The 17367-nt window shown below is 39.7% G+C and overlaps 1 non-coding gene across 1 annotated transcript; it reads right to left on the bottom strand.

The window, feature by feature from the left end:
- Nucleotides 1–11318: 11318 nt before the first annotated feature.
- Nucleotides 11319–11425, bottom strand: LOC122064139. Its single transcript, XR_006135604.1, has one exon. It is a non-coding gene; the product is annotated as a small nucleolar RNA R71 (small nucleolar RNA).
- Between the last annotated feature and the right edge of the window lie 5942 nt (nt 11426–17367).

Genomic DNA, 17367 nt, shown 5'->3' with positions numbered 1-17367 from the left:
GATCCTACCACCACAAATTCAAGATTCATTTCAAATATTTTTCCAAAACTCAACCCCACATCCTCACCAACCTGACCTTCTCCAGTTCTTTCTCCACTACCGTTTGGCATGGATACTTTTCTGGGAGTACCAAATATATGATTTTCAGACATCTGACTGGGTTGCCCGAGTCCTTTGCCAGATCTTCAACGTCAAATGGTGGGACAACTGTGATGTCTCTAAATGTGAAAAAACGTCACTTATCCAAAGCCTCACGGATCTCAAACCAGTTCCGACCCTTCCAAGTACATCAAAATCAAGCATCAAAAGTGAGAAGAAAGCTTTTCTTGCCCGATTGGTTGAGCTCGGTTCCGACTCAGACAATAATGAAGACTCTAGCGATGGTGCCTACAGTCTTAGTTCCATCAAAGGTTCTATGCTAGCCCATTGCCACACCCAACAATATCAAATGGCCCAAGATCCATATGAAGATGATCCTGATTATGAGCCTGTCAGCTCCAAGGCATCTTCTTCAAGCAAATTCAAAGATGTAACCTCTCATAGGTCACGACGAGTCACAAAATCAAAATCCTCTTCGACCAAACCCTGATTTGGTCCGCAATGTCTGCTAGGACAGTTCTAACCTAGCCGATCGGTGAAGTAAAAAATTCACCTAGTCAGATAACCTCGGATGACCTTTTAAGGAAAGGAGGTACTGTTACTGTCCCAGGTTAAAGGAAAGTCCGACTAATACCAAGCTCAGACAAATATGGTACAAATACCCTTGATCAAACCAATACAGAGAACAGTGTCCCTGACACGTGGAATGCCGTGGTGTGATCATAGAAGATTCTAAATCATAACTCAAGATCAATTCCAACTTTCGACACCAACAGTACTTTCAAACAGTACCCAAATTCAAGTGCACAATGCCAAATAAAAATTTCATATTACTGTCCCAAATGTAATTCTAAATAGTAACAAATGAAACCCAAATGCACCGAAAACCCACATGTAATTCAAATGAGCCTCCTTACATTATAAAAGGAGCATCACCCCACTCTCAAAATCACTTGTAGTTTAACTTGAAAAATTAGAACTAAGAGAGAGATGCTCCGAGGCAAGCCTCGCCCCTTTGAAGTTCTGCTCAAATCATCCAAGCTCCACCAGACATCAAAGGTCTCCGTCGATCATCAAACAACTCCAGTTTCTGATCGTCCCCTACAAGTCTGATCACCCTCAAAGGTTAGCACCAGCAAACTCCAAAGATCTCCCGTAGATCAACACATCCTTCTTCTTCTCAAACCTTCCAACCCAAACTACCCAAGAACTCTGTATCAAAATATCCAAATATTATATGTAAAGTTTACTTTAATTTTCAAATTATATTATTATTTTCTGCATTTCATCTTGCATATAGCTTGCTTCTTATTCTATCCTCAGATCAAAGCCTACAGTCGTGCCTCTTGATTCTGGGTTATAGATCTGGTTAAGCAGCTTTTAATTTTCTACAATTCCATATCTTTATAGTCTTGTTCTTTATTTATTTATTCATTTTAATTCAGCACGATTTAGTTCTAAGTAAGGTATCGCACCTATCTTAGTGTTAGTCTCCTTGCTGGATCGGAGTACGGTATTGCACCTATCTCGTCCTTACCATACAGAACCAGGAGATCCCTATTTCCCTGAATTTTGGTATAGATCGATCCTGTTATCTGGTAGGAGATCCCTATTTCCCTAGATTTTGGTATAGATCGATCCTGTTATCTCTACCAGATAACATGATCGATCTATACCAAAATCCAGGGAAATAGGGATCTCCTGGTTCTATATGGTAAGGACGAGATAGGTGCAATACCGTCCTCCGATCTAGCAAAGAGACTAACACTAAGATAGGTGCGATACCTTACTTAGAACTAAATCGTGTTGAATTAAAATGAATAAATAAATAAAGAAACAAGACCATGAACTTAAAATATAAAGATATGGAATTGCAAAAAATTAAAAGCTGCTTAACCAGATCTATAAACCAGAATCAAGAGGCACGACTGTAGGTTTTGATCTGAGGATAGAACAAGAAGCAAGCTAAATGCTAAATTCAAGATGAAATGCAGAAAATAATGATATAATTTGAAAATTAAAGTAAACTTTGCATATAATATTTGGAGATTTTGATACAAAGTTTTTGGGTAGGTTTGGGTTGGAAGGTTTGAGAAGAAGGATATGTTGATCTTAGAGGGATCTTTGGAGTTTGCTGGTGCTAACCTTTGAGGGCGATCGGACTTGCAGGGGACTATCGGAACCTGGAGTTGTTTGATGATCGACGGAGAAATTTGATGTCCGGCGGAGCTTGGATGATTTGAGCAGAACTTCAGAGGGGCGAGGCTTGCCTCAGAGCTTCTCACCCATCGAGCCAGCGGAAAACCAATCTTAGTCATTGTCGATGGTGCGTAAGATTGGGCCAAAGTGCATGGGGCATGGTTAGTATAGGAGGGCAGGCTATGCGGGCAATGTTATGGGTGTGCAGCGCATGGTGCGCAGGTAGTGGCATGTGGGTGTGCAGTGCCTTGCGCGGTACTATGGTATGGGCAGCAACTAGTAAAACGGGTGTGGGCATGGGCAGCAGCCAGCGTGCGCATGTGTGCGGGCTGGCCTGCTGACCAGTGCATGTATGTGTGCAGGCTGGCTTGCTGGCCAGCACCTATGTGTGCCCACAGGGGCACGGGCCTGTGCAAGCGAGGGCACAGGTCTATTGGGCAGGGCTGGTAGGACGCATAGCGCATGGCACCATGGTTGGCACCAAGTGCTACAGCTCATGGGTAGAAACTATGTTCTATAGCCATGGGCTGCAGCCCTGGGCAGGAAGCACGAGTGCGGGCTGGCATGCTGGCCAGCGCGTGCAATTTATGGATTTTTCTGGTGACAATCAAGGGAGATCCGTCGGTCCGATTTTGACGTGCCATATATCGTTGGAATCATACTTTCAAGCACTATCCATCTGTACGGTCATCTTGACTAGATTCCTTCGTATATAAAAAGGTAAAATTGGACCCTCGTCTCTCTTGCGCGAGGGTTTCTAGGGTTTCAGGTAAGGGAATTTTTTTGGGTTATCTGGGTGGGTAGAGGATGAATTTTATAGTATTTAGGGTAGGTAGGGGATTTTTTCAGGTATCCAGTGGGACTATCCACGTGCCCAACATACGTGTAGGATAGTGTAATTTTTTGGGGATGATCGCGGGAGATTCGTCGGTCCAATTTTGACGTGTCATATATCATCGGAATCGTATTTTTGAGCACTATCCACTATACGGTCATCTTGACCAGATTCCTTCATATATAGAAAGTTAAAATTTGACCCTCTTCTCTCTCGCATGGGGGTTTCTAGGGTTTTTGGTCGGGGAATGTTTCCATCATCATCTTTATTGATTGGAAGCCAGAAGTCACATCCAAGATCCACATTTCATCATAGCCGGAGGAGGGTGAAAAAATTGGGTGTCTACACATTGCTTCATAACTTCTTCTCTAATCTTCTCACTCCATTCAAGATGCATCCTTATGAGCTTCTGCTTGATGGGCCTTGCCCAGAGTAAGTCAAAAAATGATGCTGTACAATGTTGGGGTCGATTCCAGGCATATCTTCATACGACTAGGCAAAGACTTCCATAAATTCCTTCAAAAGGCTGATCATCTATTCTACTTCTTCATCTTTAAGGTGCTACCAATTTTTATCTCTCGAGGGCATTGGTCGGTTCCTAAATTAATAACCCGGGTATCCTCATAGATGGGTTGGGCTTTCTTTGGTTTGTATTGTTTTATTAAGTTTTGATATTCATTAAGATCATCATTAGAAAAAAGGAGGCAAATCATATTCAGAATAGGAAATTTCATTCATGAATGAAGGAGTAACAGACCCAACATACATGGACTCTTGACTTTCCTCTACAGAAGCAACAGACTCATAAATAGAAGACTCGATGACAGAATTGTAAACATAAGGTTCATAGACAGACTTGACGACCGACTTGATGCTAGTGGTACTTTGGTTGGTTGACTCAATAGCATTGGTGAACTTAAAGTTCTCTCCAATGCTCATCCAGTTTAGGAGTGGTTCAGTAGACTGGTGAATGAGTAAGTGAGGCAAAGGGCCATCTTCTTCTCCCTCTAAGCTAATTACTGCTATCTCTGTCGCTATGGTGTACTTGCTTTACTGCTTCATTGGGCCGTACTGCATTTGTCTGATCTCATGATCTCTGAAGCTGAATTTGTTGAGGCAAGTGGCAGTCAAGACTGCTCTAACCCTTCTCGATGTAATCCAACTTTATGAGCCTATTGAGTGAGGCCATCCCTCCTCCTTGGTCACACCTCTGACCACTTTCACAGGCCTTCCCGTTGCAATCGGTTTTAGCACAGTACATACAGACCATCATTCTTTGGGCTCTTCTTTGTTTAGCATTGATGTTTCTTCCTCTGAATGGCCTTAGCTTGAGATCGTGGAGCTCTTGAGCTCGAGGTTCTTGTAAGAAAGTATAGATGTGTACTTTCAGATGAGTGGGAAGAGGTAGGCTCCAAGTGAGTCTTATCTTCCTTTCCCACTCCTTCAGAAGAATCCGAGGGCTTGGCGGCTCCTTTGATCGGATCAAAGTTGTGGGATTGCTACCGGAAGATCTTTTTTTAATCATCGTAACTTCAATTATCCCAGTAATACAACTTTCTTGATCATTTCCCTTGACTTGTAGCTATTCCACCTCATGAGTTACCCAGTCGGTTGCATTTTGGTGGTAGTTTCATCGAACCACAGCTCAGCATTCCCACAGAATAGGAAATCCTCTCCTTCCTTCACAAAATACCCATTAAGAGTAGGGTAGTATGTGGCAGATATTTTTCTGGTCATCTTCAATATTTTGTTCTTACCCTTTCTTGGAGGAATATAACCCAGTCCATTCTTACCCTTGTTGACAATGGGAATGGGCAACTTGGATACACCTTGTGCATATTTTCCTAATCCTATGCCTGGGAAGTATTGCATGTTTTTCATCATCCAGCCCACTGGAGGTCTCAAAGTTGCTTCATATTCAACTGGGATGCTTTCTTCGACACTGCCCCTTTTGTGAGCACCGCACAAGTCTGCTCTATTTCAAATCCACCGAGGCGGACTTCATCTGTTTGCTCTTCCCCTTTCTCTATGTTAGCCAATGTATTGACCACTTCAGGGTCTCCTGAGACAACGATCACTTTCCCTTCATGTAGGAATTTGACCTTTTGATGGAGACTAGATGATACTGCTTTGGCATGATGTAGCCATGGCCTCCCTAGAAGTATGTTGAAGGAAGCCGGTATATCAATCACTTGGAAGTCTAAATCAAACTTCACCGAGCCAACTACCACAGCTAAGGTGATTACTCCCAGAATCTCCCTCTTTGTGTTATCATAGGCTCTAATGGTTTCACCTGATGCCTTCATCTTCTCAACATTGACGCTGATGCTATTGGCGAACCTCAATGGTAGGACGTTCAAGGCTGACCCATTGTTAATGAGAACCTGAGGAACGGTCTTGTCCAGACAATCCATCGTGATGTACAATGCTTTGTTGTAAGAAACCCCTTTGGGAATTTTAGAGTCTGAGAATATAAGAGACTGCACTACATTTGTTGCCCCTACTATGTGGGAGAGCTACACTGAGTCTACCTCAATCGGTACTTGCATATGAGTGAGGGATTTTAATATTGCCTCATAGTGAGAGGGAGAGGCCATCAACAATCCCCAGATGAAAATGTTGGCTTGAGCCTTCTTTAGTTGAGCCAACACTGGATTTTCTGGTTCCTTCTTCAAGCTACTGGACCTTGCCTCATACTTGCTGGGCTATTCCACTACTAGAGCCTTGCCTTTGTAGTTTTTCCCACTTGGGGTCTCCATCACTTGGGTGGGCTTCTTTATAATAATATCAATGGGGTATTGATCCTCATCATCGCTATCTATAATGGTGATAATTCCAACCATCCGATCATCTTCTTTAGATTCTCCTTCTCGACTTGAAGTGGGAAGTCAAGGTCCTCCATAAATGTCAAGAGTGCTGGCTTATAACTTTTTGACTGCATTAAAAAGTTGTTGGAATGCAGCGTCTACTACCCCTATGAATGTGTTGTCTGGCCCTATTTCCTCCAAATCATTCTGCTACTCACTGTAGTAACAATCACCGATAGTTACTTCACCCAGAATTTTGTCAATTTCTTCTACTCTTTCCTACATCCTCAATGTATTTGAGTACGCTTCACATAGCTTTTCTTCCATCTCTAATATGGATTCCCATTCATCCATATAAACTTGCGTCGGCTCTCCAGATTCCTCATCATTTTCTGAATTTGATGTAGAATCATCTCCTCCCATGCAGAAGGAAGGCTGAATGCCACCTATTGGATCAGCTATAGGTCACCACCACTGATAGCAAAAATTAAGAAACATGTTTGGTGATCTGGTGAGTAATATTTTGACTCATCATCCACATCCTGATTTCTGGGCCCAAGGTAATCATCCCAGTTTGGATAATTGTCATCACTTTCATCTTCCTCATCATTGTTCAAATCTTCATCCTCTTCCTCATCGTCATCATCATCATCATCATCATCATCATCATCATCACTGATTTCCCATTAACTCAGCTCTTCATTAGGTTCTTCATCAGGCTCTTCATCAAGCTCTTCATCAGGCCCCCCGAATTCTCCTGCATCCAAATGTTTGTAATACTCAAAATGTATGGACTGAAAGATCCCTGTGGGGTTTGACTTGTTGTCATTAGCTTGAAGTTGGGTCAAATCGGACTCATCCTCCTTTGTGTCACTCCCTATGTGGATTAGCGAGATATGTTCCTTGATCTGTTCTCCCACTGATAGTGCTTTTACTACCCTCAGGAGATCATCTGTAACTTCCTCAATGGTCTCTGATCTATCCTCTTGTGATACCCTCTGCTGAATCAAAGGCGTGGGATCTATGACTTGATCTTCTTCAAGGGCATTGACTTAACTTGATGATGAAGTCATTTTTGGGGAGTCAGGAAATCCTTGCATGCTGCTCCAATCATATCCACCAATCCACCCTTCTCTTGGGTTATAGACTGAATCCTGGGAATGGGAGTCAAATGAGGTTGACGATGGGTATGAAGTGGGGTGATATGATGATGATGTTACATGGGAGGCGGGAGGTCCTGATGGAGATGGTGAATTATAAGATTGCACATGGTAGGATGAAGACAGGGTCCCTTCCCTTTGAGGGGGGATAAAGGTTGTTGGTGTAGTAGGGGGTGATAATATTGTAGAGGTAGAGGATGAGGGTTATATGGTGGGTATTAGGGATAGTTGGATCGAGGTAAAGGTTGATTGGATGAAAATGGAAGGTTTGATCCCAGATAATAGGGAAGGAATGGTTTGTTGGATGAAGGAGGGAAGGTGGACATCTGTTCTCCCTTTTCTTCTTTTGATGACTTTGATGATTCTTCTTCTTGAGGAAGTTTCATGGCCTTTGATCTTTGGGCCAAGATCTTCTAATAGGATGGGTGGCCAGACAACCCTTTTGCTTCTTTAGCCATATTTCCTGAAAATTGTGAGAAGCCCTAGAAACTTTCTGAAATTGCGAGTAACCTCAGAAAGTTTCTAAAATTATAAGAAGCCCCATAAAGTTTCTCAAATTGTACAAAAGCCCACAAGAATATCAAATTCTCCAAATAACTCCTCCCTTAAGAACAAGATGGAGATCTTTAAGAACTTTAAGAACAAAGTGAAAAACTCCAAGAACAAGAAGGAAAACTTCAAGAAAAACCAGAGACCTCCAAGAACTCAAAACTCACCCAAAAAAGTTAGAATGAAGAATGAACAGGGGAGGGGACCCATTTAATATAAAAAATTTGGTCTTCCAAAAATAATAATAATAATAATAATAATAATTAAAAGATTTCAAATCAAGTATCATAATCAAATTCCAAATCAAAGGCAAAAAGCAAAATTCCAAATCAAAGAACCAAAGATCAAGAATCAAGGAAAAATCAAGAAAAGAAACAATCTCATTGACCAGGCTCCAGGTGGCCCAATTTCATTGACCCAGCCCCAGGTAGCCCAATTTCATTGACCCCACCCTAGGTGGCCCAATTTCATTGACCTGGCCCTAAGTGGCCCCATTGCATTTACCCCGCCCCAGGCGGCCCAATCTCATTGACCTAGCCCTAGGTGGGCCAATTGCATTTACCTGGCCCCAAGCCGCCCAACCTCGTTAACCCAGCCCCAGGTGGACCAATTGCATTGTCCCAGCCCCAACTGGCCCAATTTCATTGACTCAGCCCCAGGTGGCCCAATAGCATTTACTTGGCCCCAGGTGGCCCAATCTCTTTGTATAGGCTCTGAATGACCCGATCTCATAGACCAAATTCCCTGAACTGGAACATGCAAAGCCAATTAAGGAAAATCCAAGAGTCAAAGGTTTTTCCGGTTACAAGATTGGAAGAGTAACAAATTCCTCCCTTATAACCTTCAGTCCCAGATAGCCTAGATTGGTTCGAAAAACCCAACCTGAAGACCAAATTCCCTAAAATGGCACATGTGAAGCCCAGCTAAGGAAAATTCAAAGATAAAAATAATAACATCTTTTACAGGATTGGAATAGCAACAAATTCCTTTCCTACAATCAGCAGCCCAGGTAAGTCCTAAAACTCTAAAGTAGTTGAGAGATATTATCTATTGCATTTTTCAACTCTGTCATTAATAAGCAAGATGACAGTTGATGAGCACATTTATGTGTGAAATCTAGGGTAGTAAAACTTGCATTTTATATATTTAGAATGGAGCTACCTTAGGTTTTACTCTCTTTTTACAGATTTTATATTTTCAAAGCATTAAGGACTATCGAGCACTATATCTCCAATTTTACATGTAAAGAAGTCCTATTTCATTTCATGGTTGCGAAGAGGATAAAATTTTGAGCAAGATGGACATGTTCAATTAAAAGTACACATTCGTTCGGTCAACTGTACAAGTGATTATTCTTTTTGGGCCAGAAAAAGAATAATGGATCAAAACTGAACCGAGATGCAGAACCAGCCCTTCTGCAATTGTCCCAAGGGTATAAGGAATATTCTAAATACCAACAAGGATCGATGGACCACATCCTTAAGTGATTAAAGATTCATTTTTTATAACAACAACTACTTAGCATAGTTGGTGAGTTGTGGTGTGCAAAATCCCTTGCTTATTAGGAGGTCTTAAGTTCGAACCTCTTAGTGGGGGGTTTCTTGCGTAAGAAGAGAGAGAAAAATAAAAAAGGGCGAAATAAAGGAAAAAAAAAAAGGTAAGAAAAATCATAGGAGATTCTCTCTCCACACATTTTCTCTCTTCTCTCTCCTCTCTCCTCCACCTCATCAACAAGATAAAAAAAATCCTTTTTTTTAGAAGCTAAAATCATTAGCTTCCCTCCCACATTCTCTATATAATAGAATTAACATAAGGGGAGGAGGCACTTCATTCTTCTTCTAGGGTTTTTTTTTAGTTGCACTATCTCTTTCTCTAGCTCTAGTTCTAGGTTTATGCTTTAAACACTTTTGTAAGTTCTTTTTATTCAATTAATGCAAGCACTTCTTTTTTATTCAGTCTTTTATTTTTATTGTTTAAGCAATTGAAGTTGTAACTTTCAAGTTTTAGTTCTAAGCTTAGTTCTAGGTTACAAGAACAAGCTATGGAGCATGTCTTTCAATTTCAATTTTTTTCTTCAGATTTGTTTTCTCTAGAACTAAAAATTTTAGATTTGGTTTATTCCAGATCTGATTTTTAGTACTGGTAGTATCTCAAATCGATCAAGTTTTTCAAGGGTTGAAGTTCAAGTAAGCAGGCTCCTTCAGTAGTCTTCGCAACCCTGTCTCATTCCCTCTTCTGACTAACCTTTCTTTCTTAATTTAAGATTTTAATTTCAGTCATTACATTATTGCTTTCCCTTTCTCCCAAGGTTCATGGCTAGTGTATATATCGGCTTTGCCCCCTCCTAGCCATAGAACCATCATTTTATTGTTTTTATTTTAATTGCCTCCCTTTTCCTAAAGCCAAGTAGAGTAACCCTTTGTAAGAGTGACTCTCTGGTTAAGTAGGGAAGCTCATATTATGATGCATCCCTCGGGCTAAGTAGAAAAACCTACTTATGAGTCTTTCTCTAGCTTTATCCCATTTCTTTTACTTTATTTTTATTTCAACATTTTTTTCTTTCATTGTTTTTTAATTGCGTGGGATGTTTATTTTTAGTTATTTATTTATTTAATTTTAATTATGTGGCTTGCATTTTAAATTCTTAGATGACGAATGGTTAGGACGTTATTTTAGATACATATGTTTAGGACGGTAGTTAGAATTAACTCACAACCATTAATCGGTTCACTTTCGCATTATTAAAAGAAGCAAAAAAATAAATAAATAAAGTGGCTGTACTCCTTGTGTTTGACCCGTAGCTACACTGATCCATACGCTTGCGGTTACATTTTAAAATCTCAAACAAGTTTTTGGCACCATTGTCTGGGATACAGTTCTATGTTATTTTTCGCTTTCTTTTGGTAAATCGGAGTGTTTTGTTTGCTTTGTTTTGTTTTTTCCTTTTCTTTTATTGAATTCCTGAGAAGAACAACTTGCAATAATAGTTGTATCGATGGAGTTCGCTAAGCCTCACAGTATGATAAAGACAGGTTTTGCCCTATAGCAGTACCTCATGAATTGACCTGAGCAACCCCGGATCCCTGCCGGTAAGCTCCCAAAAGGCCAAAAATAAAAATAAAAATGTTTTTTCTTCCGTTCTTTTGTGCTTGTCTTACTCTAGTTGCGGATAGTTTTCTATTGTATGAGTGTTAAGTGGGTACGCAATATTAAGAATCGGTTAGAAAGAAGAGATCCAACAAGTAGTGACCCATTACGTTTGCTCTCTTTAAAACCCTTCAATATGGGAGACCAACAGCAAAACCCTCCACCTAAATCTCTGAAAGATAGGATCTACCCTGCTAGAGCAATCCAACCTTCCTACATAGTTCTACCACAAGCCCAGGGTAATAATTTTGAGCTCAAATCTTAGTACATCACTATGTTACCCCACTTTCATGGACTGACCTCTGAGGATGCATACCTATTTCTAAGGGAATTTAAAGAGGTATGTGTTCTAATTAAGATCCAATAGCTTTTTGATGATGCTGTTAAGCTTAGGTTCATCACATTTGCATTAAAAGACCAAGCTAAGAAGTGATTGTATGGTTACCCACAAATTCCATAACCTCATGGGAATAGTTCAAAGTTATCTTCCTTAAGAAGTTTTTCCCAACTCACAAGACCAATAACCTTAGAAGTGATATCCTTCAGTTTAGGAAAAAACCTAGTGAGTCCTTTTCCAAACTTATGGAGAGATTCAAGGATCTACTCCAAGAATGGCCTCACCATGGCCTAGACTTATGACATTTATGTCAAATAATTTATGAGGGTATTAATTACCCAACTAAATAAATGATAGAGTCTATGTGCCCTGAGCGATTCACATCCATTACAGATGAAGGAAAGGCATGGGAATTCTTACTTGACTTAGCTGACAAAACCCGTGAGTGAGAATCAATCCATGAGAGTGAAAGAACCATAGGAGGGAAAGGATATTTTATGGATGAGATAGTAGCCAAGGAAGCCCATTTGATAGCCTAATTAAGAGGATAGAGGCTATTGTTCCTAGAGAGCCATCATCAATCAATATGATTAAGATTTGTGCTTGGTGCTAGTCCCCTAGACATGTCATAGAAGAATGTCCCAACACCTCTAGGGGCACTTCTAATGATAGTATTAATGCCTTATACCATAATAACCCATGTAGTAACACCTACAATCCAAGATGGAGAAATCACCTAAATTTCTCCTGGAATCCGGGCACCAAGCAGGGCCTTCCAATTTCCATAATCAAGGTCAACCTAGATCCCAAAGGCCTCCCTTTGCACAATAATCTTTTTTCCGAAAATACTTTTCCTATGTCAAATGTAAGACCTTTGGCTAGTTTTCCTAGGGCCCCTCTCCTATCATTTTATCAGCAACCCCCTGGGTTTACCAACACTGGAGAAGCAAGTAGAATAAGTGACTTGAAAAAAAATATGGCCCTCCTTATGACAAGCCATCAAAATCTTACGAGAGAACTCACCCAAGTTGTCTCAATTATGCGTGAGAGGGAGAATGAAACTTTACTCAGTCAACCAGAGCCTAACCCTATGCGTTATCAGCTTATTAGTTCACAAGCACCAACTAATGCACCATTGAATATAGTACAAAGTCTGACCCAATAAAGGCTCTCTAACCAATGTAATGTTGTTTATGCCCTTAGGAGTGGTAGAGAGTACCAACAGAGTATTCCTAAATCTTGCCCATCTATTACTCTTGTTAACTCTCCTTCAGGTGAGGACACAAGTGTGCCTCTTGTTCCAAGTTTGCCTGATAAACCTAAAGATTCTTATGAACTAAAGATGATTTGGTGGAGGAAACCAAAAATGATTCTTCTGAAAAAGGGAAAATCCCTAACAGTCCTTATGTTCCTCCTGTCCCATTTCTTAATCGCTTGGTAAACAAAAAGAAGACTGATTCCATGGATAAAATTTTAAAAGTCTTCAAAAAGGTAGAAGTTAACATCCCTCTTTTGGATGCCATATCCCAGATCCCCGGCTATACAAAGGTACTAAAAGAGTTGTGTACTCACAAATGCATCACTAGTGTGCCCAAAAAGGTATTCTTGGTAGGTAACATTAGATCCATAATTACTCAACCTATAACAGCCAAGTATAAGGATCCAGGGAGCCCTACCATAGCTTGTGTCATAGGCAACACCTACATTGAGCATGCCTTACTTGACCTTGGCGCAAGTGTAAATCTTTTACCTTACCATGTGTACAAGCAACTAGGATAGGGAGAATTGAAAGCCAGTGGAACTACTCTTCAGTTGGCAAATAGGTCTGTTAAGATTCCTAAAGGGATAGTTGAGGATGTCTTACTAAAGCTGGCTGAATTTATTCTCCCTGTTGATTTCATTATGTTAGATACCAAGTCCTTCTCAACTAAGGATGAGATCCCAATAATTCTAGAAAAACCATTCTTGGCTACCAGTAATGCATTAATCAATTATTAGAATGGTTTCCTAAGGTTATCTTTTGGCAACCAAACTATTGAGTTTAACACGTTTAGGATAAGCAAGCAACTACATATGGAAGAAGAGATCAATATGCTTAAGGATTTTCTAGGTTTTTCTGATGATTTAATTACCAACTTTGATATTAATTTTGATTCAGAATTCCAAGAGTGTATTGATGAGTTAGATGATGATAATGAAACTTTATTTTCTGAAGCCTTAAGTCTTCACACACCTATGGAGCCCTTAGGACCCCTTTCCAATTCCATTCCCAAACCTTCCATAGTTGAGCCCCCTAAGTTAGATTTTAAGGAGTTACCATCTAATTTGAGGTATGCTTTCCTAAGGCCTGACCAGACTCTTTTTATAATAATTTTTTCAAATTTGACTTCTAGCCAATAAGAGGAGTTACTTAAAGTGTTAAAAGATAATAAGGAAGCCCTAGGTTGGAACATGACTGATATCAAGGGTATAAGCCCTTTTATTGTGCAACATCATATACATCTTATGGAGGATTCCAAACCATCCACGGAACCCTAAAGAAGAGCTAACCCAGTGATAATGGAAGCCATTAAGAAAGAGATCCTAAAGTGCTTGGATCATGAAATAATTTATCATATTTCTAACAGTCAATGGGTAAGCCCAGTTCACGTAGTGCCTAAGAAGTCTAGTGTGACTGTAGTTCCCAATGCCAATAATGAACTAATTCCAACCTGTGTCCAATCAGAGTGGAGAGTGTGCATAGGCTACAGGAAACTTAATGTGGCAACCTGGAAGGACCACTTCTCATTGCCATTCATTGACCAGAAGTTAGAGAGGTTAGTTGGACATGAATACTATTGTTTTCTTGATGGATATTCCAGCTATAATTAGATTCCAATTGCTTTAGAGGACCAACATAATACCACTTTTACATGCCCATATGGAACATTTGTTTACAGGCATATGCCCTTTGGGTTTTGCAATGCCCCTGCTATGTTCCAACTATGCATGATGAGCATCTTTTCTGACATGATCGAAAAATTCTTAGATGTATTTATGAAAGAATTTTCAATTCATGGGAATTCATATTCTGAATATCTTCATCATCTTTCTCTAGTTTTGAAAAGGTGCATATCTAAGAATTTGATTTTGAATTGGGAGAAATGTCATTTTATGGTTAAATTTGATATTGTTTTAGGTCATGTAATATATCCAAGGAGGGAATTAAAGTAGATAGAGCCAAAGTAGATTTAATTGATAATTTACCACCTCCTCAATCTGTTAAGGATGTCCTATCTTTTCTAGGGCATGTGGGCTTCAACAAAAGGTTATTAAGAACTTTAGTCAGTTAGCCTGACCTTTCACTTTATTACTTGCTAAAGATCAAACTTTTGAGTTTTCTAAAGAGTGCCTAGAATCCTTCAAACAACTTAAGACGGAGTTGACCAATGCACCCATTGTTCGATCACCTGTTTGGACTAAACCTTTTGAACTGATGTGTAATGCTTCGAATTTTTCCATAGGAGCAGTTTTGGGTCAAAGGATTAATAAGTTGCCCACTGTCATTTACTATGCTAGTAGAACCTTAAATGATGCAAAACTCAATTATACAATCACTGAAAAAGAATTTTTAGCTGTTGTGTTTGCACTAAAAAAGTTTCGATCTTACTTAATTGGTTCACATGTGGTGGTGTATACTGATCATTATGCTCTTAGATACCTAGTTTAGAAGAAGGATGCCAAAGCTCATCTCATTAGGTGGGTTTTACTTTTACAAGAGTTTGATTTAGAAATTAGGGATAAGAAATGAGTTGAAAACCTAGTTGCAGACCATCCCAATTCCTTGACCGTCGATTCTCCAGTCAACGAGAATTTTTCAGATGAACAGTTATTTACAGTGTCCAGTGAACCATGGTTTACTGACACTGTCAACTTCTTAGTTTTAGGTGTGACTCCGGATCACTGGTCCACCCAAGATAAGTATAGGTTTCATTCCCAAGTTAAGTACTTTTTTCTAGGATGATCCTTATTTGTTTAAGCTATGTCCAGATCAGATTATCCGACGATGTGTTTTTGATCATAAGCAACATTCCATTCTCTCTTTTTGGTATGATCATACATGTGGTAGACACTTTGGACATAAGAAGACTGCCGCAAAGGTTCTCTAATACGGATTTTATTGGCCCACTCTTTTTAGAGATGCTTTTGATTTTTACAAGGCTTGTCCCACCTGCCAGTCTTTTGGCCGTATCAATGAGAGGAACATAATGCCCCTTAACCCTATTTTGGTAGTTGAGATCTTTGATGTGTGGGGCATCGATTTCATGGGACCATTCCCTAATTTCTTTAAGAATTTGTACATACTTTTGGCTGTTGATTACATTTCTAAATGAATAGAGGTCATACCTTGTAAATATAATGACGACAAAGTGGTGGTCCAATTTCTCAAAGAGAACATTTTTTCCACTTTGGTGTACCACGTGCAATAATTAGTGATAGGGGTACTCATTTTTTTAATCGACCTTTTGAGGCCTTAATGAAAAAGTATGAGATCACCCATAAGTTATCTATCCCTTATCACCCCCAAACTAGTGGCCAAGTGGAGGTGTCTAATAGGCAAATCAAACAAATCTTGAAGAAAACTGTTAATCCCAACCGTAAGGATTGGTCCCTTAGGCTCATTGATGCCTTATGGGCCCATCGGACTGCATTCAAGAACAATCTTGGTCAATCTCCCTACCGTTTGGTGTATAGAAAAGCTTGTCACTTTCTAGTTAAGTTGGAGTATAAGGCCTTCTGGGTCATTAAGAAGCTCAACTTTTATTTGTCTGATGCGGGAATTCATCATAGGCTTCAACTATTTGAGTTGGAGGAACTTAGGAATGATGCCTATGAAAGTTCTAGGATTTACAAGGAAAAGAACAAAGCTTTCCATTATAAGCACATTCTACACAAATCTTTTGTAATTGATGATAAGGTCTTATTATACAACTCTCGATTGCATCTTTTCCCTGGTAAGCTTAGATCCTGATGGGATGGCCCATTTATTGTCTATAAGGTATATCCCCATGGGGCTATAGAGATTTTGAATCCAGGAACAAGGGTAATTTCGAAGGTTAATGATCAGTGTTTGAAACCATTCCTCGAGTTTCCTAATACTAGCAGTGAAGAGGTCATGGATCTCCATGAACCTCTTTACACTGATGACTAACTTTTAATCAGGTATGACCCCCTTGCATTGTCTTCGCTTTTAACTCTTTTCATGCATTGAGGACATTGCATGACTTAAGTGTGAGGGAGGGAAACCAGTTTTTGTTTTTTCCACTTTGTTTTATTTGTTTTTCCTTTTGTTTTTGAGCTTGCTAAGGATGAAGTCCTACTTTGGCTTTTGACTAATGATCATACCATTCGGTTCCATGATGTATGAAAATAAAAATTTTGATTAAGGTACCCATTTTGAACATATAAAAACCCTATTGAGAAGAAAGAAACAAGCCTGTGTCTTGAGATGGGACTTTCTTTTGAAAAATAAGAGACCCCTGTTTTATGGTGTTGGACCATATATAAGTCTATGGGATCCTTGTACTTTTGATTTGGAGTTGAGACCTTCTTTTTAATTTGGCATGAGTTGACAAATGCACAATTTTAAATGAAGTGTGAAATATGGTATAAAAAAGAATAAGAGTTGATTCCCTTGGAACTAGACAGGGCATTGTTCCTCAGGAAGCGTGGTGGCTTGATCGAAATTCCTAGAGAGGAAACTTCTGAAAGAACTCTAGCATCACTGTCTTTGTGGGCATATGCAAAAAGTGAAGCTACATAGTAACTTGGGTGTTTGGTGTTTGCTCCACCATGTTATTCAGGCCAAAAGTAGTAGAGTAAAATAGAGTTTATTGAGCAAAAAAAGGAGAAAAAATGTGCAAATGTCATTGATGCTTGGTAACATGTTTGGTAAAAAACATTCCAATGCCTTAGTCATTAATTCTCTATTTCTTCACAAGTGGTTTTACCTTAAGATAAGGATGTTTTGGAAGAGACGAGGTGAGCTCCAAATTAAGAAATATGCTAGTGCCTGGACATGATATGGGGTAATAAAAGTTCAAGTGTGACGGTCCCTTGTAAGAGGAATTATCTTTGCTCCGGATCGGTATGGGCCTTACCTTTAGTCATGGTTACGATTTGTTTATTCTGAATTTTGGGTTTATATTCACTGCAAACACCCACGACTCGGCCACGAGGGGTGACCTAGTGGTT

This window comes from Macadamia integrifolia, unplaced genomic scaffold (genome assembly GCF_013358625.1).
Source record: "Macadamia integrifolia cultivar HAES 741 unplaced genomic scaffold, SCU_Mint_v3 scaffold1544, whole genome shotgun sequence".
In the NCBI taxonomy this organism is placed as follows: Eukaryota; Viridiplantae; Streptophyta; class Magnoliopsida; order Proteales; family Proteaceae; genus Macadamia; species Macadamia integrifolia.
The sequence above is the reverse complement of the archived record's forward strand: the minus strand, read 5'-3'. Positions and strand labels throughout refer to the sequence as shown.